Below are 15,609 nucleotides of genomic sequence, written 5' to 3'. Positions count from 1 at the left end.
AGGCCGCCGCTTGCTGTGCCTCACCGCTGAGCAAAAGACGTAGACATTGGAATATAGGGCTACCACAGCCCTCCCGCTCCACCATTCAGTGCGATCACGTTTGATCATCCAAGTTCAAGCCCCTGTCCCGTTCTCTCCCAAGACCCCCTGGCCCGAAACCATTTAGATTCCAAATGAATGATCGAAGAGCCAAAATTAAATCAAAACAGGACAGTAGTCCCTGCAAGTCCGTTAGTTCCAAGGATGTCGCCGGAGGAAGCACACACATCCTGGTGAAAGGGAAGCAGAACAGCGGGGCTTCCGGACGTGAGACCCTGCAGGGAGGGGTTACCCAGCTGACAATGACACGCACAGCAAAAGCTGCCGGATCGCCAGCGTCCCCGGGTGGGCTCGAACCACCAACCTTCCAGTTAACAGCCGAACGCTCTCACCGATTGCGCCACAGAGACAAGCTGAAGGAACCGGGGATCATTGCCAGTCCTGATGAAAGGTCTCGACCTAAAACGCCGACTGTTTATCTCTCACCGGAGCATTTCGTGTGTGTTGATGAATGATTCATTCCAGGGAGGTGGAGACGAGGGACTGGTGCTGGGCACCGGCTTTTCACAATCTGCATCAATGTTTTGGATCCGGTGGTCACGGACAATATAAAACAGAAAATGCTGGAATCACGTAGTCGGCAGGATTCGAACCTGCGCGGGGAAACCCCAATGGATTTCTAGTCCATCGCCTTAACCACTCGGCCACGACTACCGCGTTCCTCACAGCCTGGCAGCCAGAAGGACATTGGCCATGGGCTGAGATCAGTGTGTCCCGGGACGTACGGAGACAGCACCAATCCCGGAGTCAGAGAAACAGGACTGATCCTGAACTATAAACAGAAACTGCTGGAAACACTCAGCAGGTCAGGCAGCGCCTGTGGAGAAACAGAGTTAACGTTTCAGGGCGATGACCTTTCACCCTGAACTCCGGCGGGCAGTTGGACGGAGGGAGTCTCACTCAGAGTGGGACAGGGTTTCCTCACCCGCCACCATACCCCCAGACCTCCCAGTTTGCTCTCAGTCTCTGACTGTGGGCATCAGCAGGGGCAGAGGGTATTGCCGTTCCCCAGCTGCTGTGGAGAAGGTGGTGCCGGGACGCCTCCCTAGTCCGCTGCGCTCCGTGTAGCGAGGGAGCCCCCACTGGGCTCTCAGTGACCGGGTCCAGGATCCTGACCTGGCGCCAAGGCAGCGATGGTGATGGGGGGACTCTGCAGGGTGGGCTGGGCTGGGCGGCCGGGCCGGTTTCACTCTCCTCGTCCTTTCTGATCCACCCGATGGGTTTGCCGGGCCGTCACCAGACAACTCCATTGGGGTGGCCTGGAGTCACATACAGTCCAGAGCGGGTGAGGACGGCGGGTTTTCTTCCTCCAGCACCCGGTATTCAGCAGGTGGGAGAGACTGAGATCGGTTGGAGGGGCAAAGCTGATGTACCGGCTGCTGTCATAGGGTATTGACCTGACACTTCTGGCTTCTCTCTCCACGGGTGCTGCGTGACCTGCTGAGTTATAGAGCATGTTTTGCTGTTATCTGCAATTTCCAGCAACCGCAGTATTTCTGGGCTGTTTGGACCCGACACTGGATAAGCAAGGGCGGACATGGACTGGGGCGAGACTGCCATCGGTGCGTTACATTCTCCCCTGACTTGCACAGCTGTATTTTAATGAGTATTAAGGGGATGAAGGAGCCTTGGTGTTCAAGTACAGAGACCCTTAACGTGACAGCTAATGCAGATAAGGGTGTGACGCATCGAAACGGGGGAGCTCCTTCGTGAGGCGGTGCATGGAATTTAACAGCAGGGTGACCTTGTTTCAAACATGTTAGAGTTTTAGTCGGCCCACACTGGAGGGCTGTGTGTAGTTCTGTTCGCCACACTGTAGGAAGGGCCAGATTTCGCGAAAGAGGGTGCAGAGGAGATTCACTAGGATGTCTCTTCCGTTCTCAAGGTTGTTCCCTTCAGTACAGCGGAGATTGCAACTTGATGTAATTGGGGTACGTGAAGTGACAAAGGACATAGGAAGAGTAGACAGAGAGAAGCCGCTCCCGTTGGCGATGGGACTGGAAAACGATGTATTATCGGAAAACGATGGGAGGGCTGAACGCCAAGGGAACAGGGAATGTGGCCTGTCACCGAAGAGGGAATTCCAAAGTCCAGTGCGTGCGCTGAGGGTACAAACGGGAATATTCCTGTGGAACATGGAGAGCGACTGAGACTCTGAATGAAGTCATGACATCGGTCTATGCAGTAGAAGGGGACCGAGTCTCTGACGGGAATGGAGGGGGTGTGAGGAGAGAGAGGTGCCTCAGGATAAACATAGACACGAGCGAGTGGTGAATACACGGACGTCACTCAGTGTGAGCATATCATCTGGGACATGTCGGGCATCTGTGGGCATACATTTTCCTGCAGGCATCTGGAATAGAGAGAGAGTGAGAGCTGGAAAATGCGTTGATCCCGTTCATCGACCGGGAAAAGACGAGGGATGGGAATGGAATCCCTGATCTGCTTTCAAGAAATGAGGAAATAATCTCTCACACTCATTACCAACCTCAATGGTTGAAAAATGTTGTGTGATTTTTTTACTGGGAAATTAACCCCTGACAGTGCTGACGCGGCGAGTCTCATCTTTTGCGGCTTCAGATGTCCTCAATTTAAATGTGTCCGCCGTGGCAATTTCTGTTCCGTCCACTTGATGTCCCCATCCTCCAACAGACTGCATTTGCAAATCGCAGAGGAATTATTCAGCTGAGAGTCGACACCTGCAACAGCTGATTAGCTGTGAATAGAGTTTCTTGTAACTCACATTAGCTGTGATTCAATCAAAACTCTACATTTCCAATGATACACAGTTTACCCCAAAATTAAGTCACAATCCCGGCAAGTCTCCAAGAGGAGACATTTCTAATGATACCCCAGAGCACTCTGATCTCACGATAGTCATCATGTTTCTGTCGTTGGCCCAGTTTAGTTTCTGGTCAATGGTAACACCCGGGGTTTTCATGTTCGGGGATTCAGTGATGGTAAAACAAGGGAATGCCGATGTTTAATGGTTGGACCCTGTCCTGTCGGCGATGGTCATTGCCTGGAACTTCTGTTGCGAGAACATTGCTTGTGAATTGTCAACCCATCCCCGGACGTCTTGGTGCACGCAGGAATGGGATGCTTCATTTGCAGGGAGTTGGAAGATAACTAAATCGTCAACGATCATCCTCACTTGTGACGGAAAGAAAGTCGTTGAAACAGCTGAATGTGGCTGAGCCTGGGGGAGAAATCCTGCAGTGATGTCCTGGGGCTGGGATGATGGACAGCTGACAACTACAACAGTTTTCCACTGTGCGGGAGATAACTCTGACTCTTGCAGTATCTTCCCTTTGGTTCCCGTTAGCTTCAGTTTTATCAACACTTGTTGATGCGGCGCTTTGTCAAAGGCTGCGTTCTTTTCAACTGTAGACACCCTCTGAGTTATACTGGAGGAACTCATGTTGTAAACAGTGAATAATTGCAGGTCACCTTCCAAGACTCTTTGGACTCTGGAATAGATCCGTCTTGTACAGGTCACTTCTGTCCCACAGAGATCCGAGTCGTCCAAAAATCTGAATCCCTCCCCCTGCATTAACTCTTCATCCGCGAATTTGTCTGCCATATCGCCCTGTTCTTACCCTCAATCGCCGTGGCACGACGAGTAATACAGATATTACTACCCTTAAGGTCCTCCTTTTTATCCTGTTCCCTGACTCCCGATATTCCCTCTGCAGGACCTCATCCCTTTTTCTGCCTGTGTCATTGATCCCATTGTGTGCAATAACCTCTTGCTGCTCATGCTCCCTCTTGAGAATGTTCTGCAACCGCTCAGAGCCTGGCACCAGGGAGGCATCACACCATCCTAGAGTACGTTTTGCGGCCACAGGATCTCCTGTCTGTGCCCGAACTATCTAGTCTAATATCACTGTTATACTTCTGTTTTCACTCTTCCTTGCTGCGCTTCAGAGCCAGTCACGGTGCCACAGAGGGTCAACATTCTCTGGAGTTCAGTGAATGAGAGGTGATCTCATTGCCACTCACACTCTCTGGACCCATGTGTTCGTGTCAGAAGCCGATGGACGATTTTTAGAACAGATAGTAAGTGAAAATTTTAAAATAACCCATATTGCAGAAATATAAAACAGCCACAGGAAACGCTGAAATACTGAGCAGATGAGGCCACATCTGTGGGAAGAGAAAGGAGTTCACGTTTCAGGTCAAAATCCTCTCCTGCATCTTGCAGGCATCCTCTGTTCCCTTTTCAGTTCTGACGAAGGGTGTTTGACCTGAAACTGTGCTCCTCTTCCCACAGGGTCTCAGCATTTCCTGCACATTTTTTTTTGTTTTGCAGCTGAGCAACTACATCATTCGGCTCATCGCGTCCATGTCGTCCACAGATAATCAGTGGACTTCTAAGAGCAACCAGGACCACTGCGCAGGAGAGCATTTCCAAGGTAGAATTGAACATATAGTCGGGAGGTTAATTGGCCCTTTAAAATGCTCCTCGTGTGCAAGTGAGTGGAGGAGTTGATGGGAATATTGCGAGAATAAAATGAGATCAGTGTAAACCGGTGATTGATGGTGAACCCAGTGTGTGGAATGGTCACTTTCTGTGCTCCACGACTCCATGACCATGATCCTGTCACACAAGAGCTCAGATTGCAGTGACGAAGACGAGCGGTTTATGAAGATATTCGCAGCACTGGGATATTTCAGCTGTGGAGGAAAAAATACATGGAGAAACGGAGGTAACTTTTTTGACTCTGGAACAGAGGAAGCTTCAGGGAGAGGGAACGGTTGTTTGCCGCCATTTATAAAACAGTTATATTTTGCAAACGGAAGTTAATTCGAGGGAGAAAGAGAAGGCATCAGGCATTATAGAGAGAGGGTGGGGAGAGATCAGAGAGAGAGAGAAGAAAAAAGTGAAGAAAAGGAGCGGGTCATGACGGGAGCAGGAGAGGGCAGAGAGAGAGCCGAGAAAAATACTGCCAGCGCACAACAGATCAGACAACATTTGCAGAAAGTGAAATGGGGTTAACGCCCCAGGTCGAAAATGTGTTGTCAGAACCGGGGAACAGGTTCGTATCAAGCTTAGTGGGGAAGGGAGGTGCGGGACAAAGGGGGGGGGGGGGGATCTCTGGGATGGTGAGACCGGGCTGCGGACGGGATCAGCTGTCATTGTTCTTTCAGAACTCTGTTCATAACACGATTTCCACTTCCCACAAGTGGGGGATGTCCGGTAGGGAGCAGGTCGGCAGATTTAATTGTGATATTTCATACCATTTATTTCTAACGTTCAATGATTTTCACAATCTGATTCAGTGAGTATTTCATCGCATCCTTCATTTCCTGTCCGAATTTGATCTGAGTCACGGCGTAGATACACGAGTTCGGCAGGTGCTGAAAAGTTGCAACATTCCCGATGTGAATACTGTGATCGAACGGGCATCAGTGGAAGAGTAACTATGAATCTTTGACATTCGATGATAGATATAAAACACCACTTGTGTTACCACAACAAAGTGAAACTGCCGGTTATACTGAGGAGTAAAAGGATGGATTTCCGTCGGTTCTCCCTCTCCAGGTCCTTGTCATCTTCTCCATTTTGGCGGCCCCGGACCCCCTGCAGACTCTACTGGCCACTAAAATCCGTCTGACCGTCAGAACATTGAGCAGCAAAATCAGAAGGAACGCGACACAAGGGGTTAAAATGCGGCTTAACAACTCAAATGCCGCCCATGAGGGGGATGTACTGAAGCTTAGTTTAAGAACACAGTTCCAGGGAACATATCAATTATTTTTTCAGGCTCGTATGTGAGGTACCTTGGGACCGTCTCTGAACAGCCCAGAACACTCACTGTCCCTGTAACCACAGCCGCCGTTCTCTCGGTGCAATATTTTGCTTTCATCTTCTCACAACAAGTAGCAACATATCGATCGAAGGTGAAAGCGACTGTCAGCCAGACAGAGGCCGCGGTGCTTGCAAACACCAGCCATTTAACGAGACTGCACACGGGAGTGATACGGAGGAATGACAACGGAAAATAAATTAAAACAGTACAGCTTCAGCAGGGGGTCCGAGAAAATGACCAGGAGATCGGCCGCTGCCATTCCTACCAAGTAGCGAGTAATGCATTTCCACAGACCGCACTTTCCTCGAGGCAGGATCGCGATCACCATCAAGTTAACTACAAGAAAGAGAAAAAGAAGCAAAGAAATGACTGACCAGACCCGAAGCCAATGCAGGAGTTTGACCGGTCCCGGTGACAACTCAACTTTGTTGCTGCATCGAGCGGTGGAAACTTGTTCCTGTCTCCTTCAAAGGATTCGGAGGGCGCAGAGCCGGTATGAACACAGAAGATTCTAGATTAGATCTAGATTAGGATTCCTAAATGTTGATTTAAATTTGTAGTTGCAGGGAAGCTCCAGGTGGATAACTGCCTCCATTGAGGCAATAATTGATGGATCAGCTGTACCGGTGCCCTCCGCGTATTTTGCTGAATGAAGTTAATAAATTCGGGCAGCAGAATGCGGCGTTGTTCCAACAGCCAAACACGACCGACGTCCCTTCGCCGCACTCCCCGTCAGTGAGTGATCAAAAACAAGAAAACCTGGAAGAATTCAACAAGGGGAAACCGGTTAACTTTTTGAGTCCGCAACACTTCCTCAGAACTGTTCTGGGGAAGACCCGTGAGCCGAAGCGTTCACTGGTTTCTCGTTCCAGACACGCTACTTGCCGGGCTGAGTGATCCCAGCATTTTCTGTTTGCGTTTCACATCTTATCAATTGCCATTTTGTAGGTTTTACAACAGAAGGTCGGCTAATTCCAACAGATCCAGTGCGGGCTGAGACAACCTCACAGTCAGACGTGTCGTCTCCCAGTGAATTCATCACGAGGCAATGGAGAGGGTTTCAGCAATCAGCAGAATTCTCAATGTAGTAGTCTGACATCTGAAGCGGTGTTAAATGCAGATATAATATTAATATATTTTACAATATTGATAACTGTTAATCACAATGTTATCTCTGACGCCAAGAGTATTTCACTGAATTCTTCATAAATTCCTCATAAATTATGAGAATTCACTGAATCCTCATATTCAGTCATTGCAGACCTATCTATTAAAAACAATCCACAACAGCTTCATTCTACAACATGGATTTCTTTTCAACGACTCAACTATTGCCACCTGTCGATTATTTGTTTCCTGTACTTTACCGAACAACCATTCCCAGCACAGACAATAATCCTGTGTCACTTCCCGGGCCGTATAAACAGAATAACAGCAAATGCCGTGCAGTTGCTACAAGACCAAAGGGGCAGGGACCGTGCACATTCCATTATTGAGAAACAAACTGCAGGAGGAACGCAGTGGGTCAGGCTGCAGCTGTCCGAGCCGTGGAAGTCCACAGATGCTGCTGGACCCGCTGAGTTCCTCCCGCAGTTTGTTTTTACTCCAGATGTCAGACGTCGCCTGCATCTCCATTTCATTCCTGAAATGCTGGGACTGGACAGGTGGCTGTGGAAACACGCAGAGAGAGGGACAATTCGGAGCTTTGTAATTAGACATTAATTTTCACCATCGGCAGCTGACACAGCGGCTGACCCGGAATACCAGCGGCTGAACTAAATGTCTTGTATCCATCAGATTACTGGATATCACATTTCAGCGAGAAGCTGTGACCTGTTGCTTCGGAATCCACAGACCAGCAGACACTCTGAGATGATGTACTCCAACAGGCTCTGACTTATACAGAGGGTCAGTCTCCAGTTACACGGTTATACCCCTGACCATTGTTCTTAGTTACAGTCACTTGAACAAACATGTTATATCAACACTATTACATCTAGTGTAAATATTCTAGCGATTTAACACAAATGCATCAAAGTTCCCAGCATTACCTCAGCGCTTTTTGTTTGCAAATAAGACCAGTAGATTTGATCACACATGACTGACCGCTTTCCGTCGGCCGCTGCATTTACAGCTTTCACACTGTTGTATTGGAAACTGATTCATCCATATTTGTAACTGCTTACTCCCGAGTGTGCAGTGAATCCAGCGGCAAAATCCGACCCCCGTCCTCTGCCCCTGCAGTTTCCCAGTGAGAACTCCTTCCTTCAGCTACTTCCTAGCCGCACACCCAGCCTCGACCCTCAGCAAGGATAATAGATCTTAAACCCCACTCTCCCTGCCCAGCAGACCACAGGTCCCATTCTCCATCTCCGCCTCCTTCACTCGCCTCAGTTATCTGAAGATATTTTCTTCGCACAGATATTCATTGTTGTGTGACATGCAGCAATGTTTCAAGATTTTCCTTACAATTCAGCTAATTCTGTATTTCCTGGATGTCTGATATTCTATGTGGTTGGTAACTGTGTAAAAGCCCTGACTAATGTGTAAACGTAGCAGATGTGGGATGAACAGGGAGAGCCAAGTACAGATTTCGCTCTGTATACAGATGTCTTATTCTGCTGCTTGTCTCCTCGCTGTGACCTTTTACCTGGTATCGCTGTGCTGAAGAGCTGGTCCTGTGATGCAGAAGCGCCGCTGCAGGAATGGTTCCCAGAAGGGCCGCAAGGCTGCACTGGGGCGTTTGCAGTGTTCGGAAGCTTTGCTGCTGAGCGAATGAAGGTCATATCCCGGGTGTGTTCCGGGTTGAAATGTTTGCCGGACATATGAAGGTGGAATTTGCGTACATGTGACCAGATAGTTTTGTGCGAAAGAGTTGAGTTGGAAAATCGGTAAGATCAAGGCAAATTGCAGAAACGGTTAATCCTTCGGCCTCTGTTGCGTGTGCTAAGCAACGCAACACTGTGCTTTCTGAAATAACATATCTGCAGCAACCTGTTAGCTGCCCACTTAACACCCGTGCCGAATCTCCTCTGAAGCTTCTCCAGCACGGTCACACCCTTCCCAAATTGGGGCGCCCAGAACTGCACACAGGATTCCAGCTGTGGATTAACTCATGATTTATTTATCTGTGACATAAACCCCTTATTCTAGAACTCCATGTCACGATAATTGAAACCAAGTCGCATGCACATAGCTTCTGAAAAAGTGAGACAATCTTTTCACAATGGAGAAATTCCGTAAGTCAGCCAAGAGCAGAGAGCAGACCGGCAATAATAGAATTAATGGTTTCATCAACATTAATTCGACGAATGCCACGTTCATTGTTTTTATTGCTTTTTTTTCAGATGGTTGAACGCATGACCATCCGTTCCTGGCAGAGGAAAGGGGGATAAGCAACAGGTGCAAAAATAAGAAGTGTCAGTCGGGAAAGCGGCCGGTCGGGTGGAAGTGGCGGATTAAATTTCGTATTGTCGTTCCACATGAGTTTCCAGAGTTATGAAGAGATGGAGAAATGGGGATTGAAGGCAGAAAGGAACCGTTAGTGTTTCAGGATCCTTCATCCATTGTGGGGCAGACAGAGGGATGATTGGTGAGACTGGCCGGGCTGTGGACAAAATACCTGCAGCAGGGCCTTGGATAAGCAAACCTATGGAGGATCAGTGGCAGTGGATGAACCGCATGTCCATTGGTGTTGGTGAGGCAGGGTGTGAGAAAGGCATGGGTTTGTTTCATCGACCTGGGAATTATGAGCCCAGCAACAAACCACTTTCCTATCTGAATTAACCCTTCTGCAGCAACCTGGTAAACGAGTGATTTCAATTTCGCCACAGCCGCCGTACATTTGTGGGATTCACGGCCTGTGTTTCTATGTTCTTTTCTGTAATCCAATGCCCAGAATCCCCCTCAGATAACGCGTGTGTTTCCACACTCAGACGCCACATCCATCCTCACCACCCGCAGTGAGGCGTGCACAGCACCACAGCAACAAACTGGAAACCCATGATCACCGCACACAAACAGAGGCACAAACACGCACACACATACGGCCAATAGGATAGAAACACCGAGACACAGAGCCTGATACAAGCAGAGAGGCAGAAAGAACCGACAGGGACTGAGAAGCGGAGACGTGCAACAATGAGCGTCTCCCTTTACAATTTCTATACAGCTGTGCTATACCTCCATCCATAAATGTAACCGGTTTAACATCCCACTGTCGATATCCGGAATACCCCAACCCACCAGGGCTCGAACAACATAGTCCCTGTCGTTACTGACTTTGATTTCCTCTGAGTCCTTTTCCACCCATAATATAGACACACACACACACAGACACACACACACACACACACACACACACACACACACACACACACAGACAAAGACACACACAGACGCACATACGGAGTCCAAAAATTCGGAGAACCATGTTACAAAAGCAGGTGATATTTTTGAATGAATTGAAACCAATAACTACAAAGGGATTATTGAAGGAGGCACTCAGTCTGTCAGAGAACAAAATAAAAATGAATTGGAATTAGTCGATCGCCAGCGGAAGGAAGAGGATGGTTGAATTGGAAACTAAACATAACTGACTGAGTAAAGGAACAGAAGTAAAATCGTCAATGGGAAAAACATGAATAAAATACATGAGGGGGAGAGAGAGCGAGCGAGAGCGAGAGAGAGAGAGAGGCAGCAGACACAGAGAGCGAGACAGAAACAGATAGGGAAAGTCTCATTCTGTTTCTGTCCGTCTCTTGTACAGTACGAGAGTGTGGGATTCATTCTGTACATGTCAGGCTCTGGTAGTGTGAGAGTGTGGTGCTCATTCTGTACCTGTAGTCTCTGGTACAGTGTGAGAGTGTGGGTTTTTTTTTCTATATCTGTCAGTCTCTGGGACAGTGTGAGTGTGTGGAGTTTATTCTATTTTCTTGTTTGTTGTTCCACAAATTTGTTACTAACTAGCTTTATATAACGATCCACACTTATTGTTCAAACAATATTTAACACAACTATATTTAGTCACCTTTGGCTGATATTTAAATTACATTATCTTCAGTGCAAGTTTGAACGATGTTGGTTATAATGGAGTAGTACTCCGAGATTCAGAGAGTCAGGCGGCTCAGAATCAGGTCATTCGGCCCATTCTGCCCATGCAGACCATCTTCACTAATCCCATTGAAAAACTTGGTCTATCCCCTCATATACCTTGTGCATTCCCTTTCTCGTTAAATGTTGTGTCAGCTTCAACCAGCTACTGGGCTGGTGCGTCCCAGATTCCAACCACTTTCTGGGTGAAAATAAATCTCCCGCAGATCCTCTCTAATCCTCCTATTCCCAGTCGTTGCTCCTGGCTGTCTGATTTTTATACATCTGCAAAGAGCATATTTTTTCCTTCTGGCGATCCAATCACTGCTCCAATGTAGATCAGAACAGAACTCTTTGACTGAATGGTGCGCGAATGATAAATAATGCAACACAGGCTGACACTGTGCGTGAGTGCTGGACTGGCCTGTAATATAATTCTGAGTGCATTGTTCTTGATAGCACTGCACATCTTCCTCACTGACCACCAATACAGACGCACTTCATGGCTGACTGTCTGACACCTGCTCTACTCTCTTTATAGCTTCGACTGAGTGGATAAGCACAGCTCCAACGCCATCTATAAAATGGCCAATGACACCACTGTTGTTGGCAGAATCACGGCAAGGGACGCGAGACGTTCAGGAGTGAGATCCGTCAGCTGGTTGAGTGGGAACAAAGTCGTGCTCAACTTCAGCAAGACTTCAGGAACGACTGTTAGGTCTTTAAGAAGGGAATTCAGGCGAACACGCCCCAGTACTCATTGAAGAACTGCGAGGAAACGGGTCATCAGCTCAATTTGCTGAGTTTCAACATCGCGAACGATCTACCCTGGGTATATGCAGCATGAAGAAGGCACGCCAGCGTCTCCACTTTCTTCAAATTTTCAGGAGATTCGGCATGTCATCGAACACTCTAACAAACTTTTCCATATGTACAGTGGAAAACATTCTGGCTGTTTGCATCGCAGACGAGTATGAGAACTCCAATGCGCAGGAACGCAACAGGCTACTAGTGGTGACTCAGTCAGGTCCATCACGGGTACAGATCTCGCACCATCAAGAACATCTACAAAAGGCGATGGCTCAGGAAGGCGACGTCCATCATCAAAGACCCCCATCATCCGGGCCACGCCCTCTTCTCCATGTTGCCATCAGGCAGCAAGTGCAGGAGCTTGAACACCCACAGTTCAAGATTCAAAAACAGTTTCTTCTACCACTGCCATCGGGTTCTTGAACCGACCTGAAATTTCCCAATTCTACGTTAGATGATATTTCTCTCAAGTTGCACTGAGGTCGTTATGTTATTTTTGGTAATTTTGTTGTGCGCGTTGTGTATAATTTATGTTAATTTAATTTTATGTGTTCGGTTTGTCCTGTGTGTAACGCACTGTGCGATTGCTGAATAAAGTTAATTTTCATGGCGTTTATACCCTGGTTATGTATGGCCATGACAATAAACTTGAACGAGTTGGGATATGAGGGCAGATCTGCATCGAACAGGACTGATCCTGGGTCTCACATTGCAGAACGTGGATGATTGATGAACTGCTGGGAAATTAGTCCCTCGGCGAAGCCACCTTTAAATCCTGGCCACATACTCCCAGCTGTCTGTGTGATCCCGTGATACCGGCATATTCTCGACCTTTATTATTTGAATGATATGAGACTATAGAACTCGGAGATCAGAGGGACCTGTGTGTCCTGGTACATAATTCATAAAATGCCCGTGTGCAGATACAGCAAATAATGAGGGAAGTTACCAGAGTGCATAGAATTTCGAAAGCAGAAATGATCCATAAAAGTAAGTTAATGTTTCAGTTCTGTCGAGGACTGTGGAGGCCATGTCGAGAGCAAATGAAGCATTACTTTATTTCAGGATATTATGCTGTTGAAGTCAATTCAGTCAACGGTTGACTTGACTAATAACAGGAATACAATGGTTATTTTATGAAATAGGGTTAGAGAGGTGGGTTTTTATCAGTTAGTGTTCAGAAGACGAAGAGGTTATAAGTTGAAATATCTTGAATCAATAAGAGTCTTGAAACGATATACATTGGAAGGATGTTTCCATGGGGATAAAATCTACAACTTGTTTCTCTTGTCTAAAGTAAGTGGTCATTTATTATTAAAGTGTGAAATGTATTCCCTAAGTCGTTCGTTAGGCCACGGAACTCTCTTCCGCTCAGGGACATGGATGAGGAGATTTGCATAACTTTCAGGCTGCGGTCGACAGATACTTCGTAATCAAGGGAGTGAAAGATAACGGCGGGTACACGGGAACGTGGTTTGGGTTCAGATGAGATGAAGTCTCATCTGCCTGAATGCAGGAGTGTGCTTGCGCGGCTGAGACCGCCCGACCTGTTCTCCCCCCCCCCCCCACCCCCCACACCTTCAGGGATCTGTCCACATGTTCTCCGAGCTCCCTTGTCTCCTTTGTTCTTCATGCTCTACCGTTGATTGTTTGTCCCTTGGTCTTGTTTAGACTCTCCGCCAGCATCACCTCACTTCCGCGGATGGAACATGTGCCCTCTCGCTTTATATATCTCGCTGTGTGGAAGCATATTCTATTATCTACCTATGATCGTAATAATTTGTGCACATCAAACCAGTTCCCACCCCTCAGCCTCCTCCGCTCCAAGGAAAACAAGACAGCCCAGCCAATCTCAGCTTCGAAAAGAAACGGCACATGGTCGGCGACATCTCGGTAACAACGTCCTCCCCATAATGTGGGGCCAGAACTTTATTTAACCTCAGTCGCTCCCACCTACTGACTCTCCGGGAAGAAAACCTGTCGTCCTCGCCTGCTCTGTACTCTATGTGACTCCACCCCACACCAATCTAGTCGCCTGGTGACTGTCGTCTGAAGCAGCCCAGCAAGCACGTCGGATGGATCAAAAAGGAGAAGGGGAGTGAAACCGGACCGGCCGCCCAGCCCAGGCCACCCTGCAGAGTCCCCCCATCGCCATCATTGCCTGGGCGCCGTCAGAATCCTGGAGCCCCGTCACTGAGAGCCCAGTGGAAGCTCCCTCACCACACGGAGCGCAGCGGCCGAGGGAGACGGCCCTGGCACCACCTTCTCCAGGGCAGTTAGGGAATCGGCAATAACTGCCTACCCCAGCTGCTGATGCCCACACTTCAGAGACTGAAGCAAGGATGGGTGGTCTGTGGGTGTGGTAGCAGGGTGAGGAAACCCCGTCCCGCCCTGAGTGAGCCTCTCGCTGTCCAACTGCCCGCCGGAGTTCCGGGTGAAATGTCATAGACCTGAGACTTTAACCCTATTTCTCCCCCCACAGATACTGCCTGACCTGTTGAGTATTCCCAGCAGTTTCTGCTTTCAGTTCAGGATCAGTCATGTTTCTCCAGTTCCGGGATCAGAGCAGTTCCCGTACGTCCCGGACCAGATTGGACACATCCCATGGGAAAATTCCATCAGCCTGCCCGCAGTAATGACCAAGTGTTTAGCGCGTTAGCCATGATATTCATTCGGGTTTTCCCAAGCAGGTTCGAATACTGCCGACGGAAGCTGCAGGTCTGCCTGGAGTAAACAGTGTGTCTGGGATTTTGTGACGACTGCTGGTCTGTGCTGCCTGAGGAAGAAAACTATGGGATAAATGAAAAGGTGTTTACTCCAGTTCAATTCTTCCGTTCTGAATTTTGGACGTTAGCTTGGAAATGTTATCGGTGCAGAGGTCCTCGTTACTCCTGAAAATCTGCCGCCGACATGAACGCTCTGGGCCAAGCAGGTTATTTGCGAGCTGTAAATTGCCATCATTGGCTTCAGCCCCGAATTTCGTGGCCCAGAGTGACTGAGATCATCCCTCAGTCACTGAATTCCAGAGGGTTTTGGCCCACGCTGCTTAACCACTCCTCACAGGACAGAACCGGCAAACCTATGCCTTCGCTAGGGTATCCTTCGGTGTTGACCGATAGGTTGTTCGTTTCCAGCCCAACCAGGCACGCTGGCGATCCGACAGCTTTTGATGTGCTTGTTGTTGTCCACTGGGGACTCACTTGGCTGTCAATGATGGAGCTCCAGGATTCTGACACCGAAGGACGGCATTGAGTTAATTTGTTTTGTGAAAGGAAGAGGTTAAAGAGTGAGTGTTACATCCCCTGTGTCTGCATGGAACAAGTGCCGTGGGAAGGGCAGTAGTTGGCCGAGATGAAGCAGCGGGCCAGGAAGTTGCAAAGGGAACACTCCTTCGAATGCAGAACGGTGAGTGGAGGGGAAGATGCTGGAAATTCGTTAGGTGCACAAGACATTGCGAAGGATGAGCTGTTGAATGCGGAGGCTGGTAGAGTGAAATGGAAGGAGCAGGGCAGCTTGTTCGTTGCTTTAGCCAGATGGAGAGCTGGCGGACGAAGAGGTGCAGGAAATACATGAGGTGTGTTCAAGGACTGTCCTGAATCTGGTGGCAGAGAAGCTACGATTGAAAGGAATAAGGCCACTTTAGGCACGTGTGGAAAGACTCATCACCGGAGCAAGAATGACAGAGAAAAAGGGACGTGGAGAACACAATGAAGTCCTTACAGGAGACAGGTTGTGAGGAAATACCGTTGTCAGCGTGGTGAGAATATGTGGGCTTATAATGTACTTTTACGGCTGA

The 15,609-nt window shown here is 48.4% G+C and overlaps 2 protein-coding genes and 2 non-coding genes across 5 annotated transcripts in view; 1 reads left to right on the top strand and 3 right to left on the bottom strand.

Moving 5' to 3' along the window:
* Positions 1–15,609, bottom strand: part of zgc:163040 (uncharacterized protein LOC100038789 homolog) — a 73,381-nt gene that overhangs the window by 12,482 nt on the left and 45,290 nt on the right. The gene's annotated exons all lie outside the window — the stretch shown is intronic.
* Positions 1–15,609, top strand: part of LOC127584842 (histone H4) — a 1,041,564-nt gene that overhangs the window by 984,139 nt on the left and 41,816 nt on the right. The gene's annotated exons all lie outside the window — the stretch shown is intronic.
* Positions 376–449, bottom strand: trnan-guu (transfer RNA asparagine (anticodon GUU)). The gene has a single exon. It is a non-coding gene; the product is annotated as a tRNA-Asn (tRNA).
* On the bottom strand, positions 672–753 carry trnas-aga (transfer RNA serine (anticodon AGA)). The gene has a single exon. It is a non-coding gene; the product is annotated as a tRNA-Ser (tRNA).

The sequence above is a fragment of the Pristis pectinata genome, chromosome 31, assembly GCF_009764475.1.
Source record: "Pristis pectinata isolate sPriPec2 chromosome 31, sPriPec2.1.pri, whole genome shotgun sequence".
Taxonomy (NCBI): Eukaryota; Metazoa; Chordata; class Chondrichthyes; order Rhinopristiformes; family Pristidae; genus Pristis; species Pristis pectinata.
Note: the sequence above shows the minus strand (reverse complement) of the source record. Positions and strands in the feature narration are given on the sequence as shown.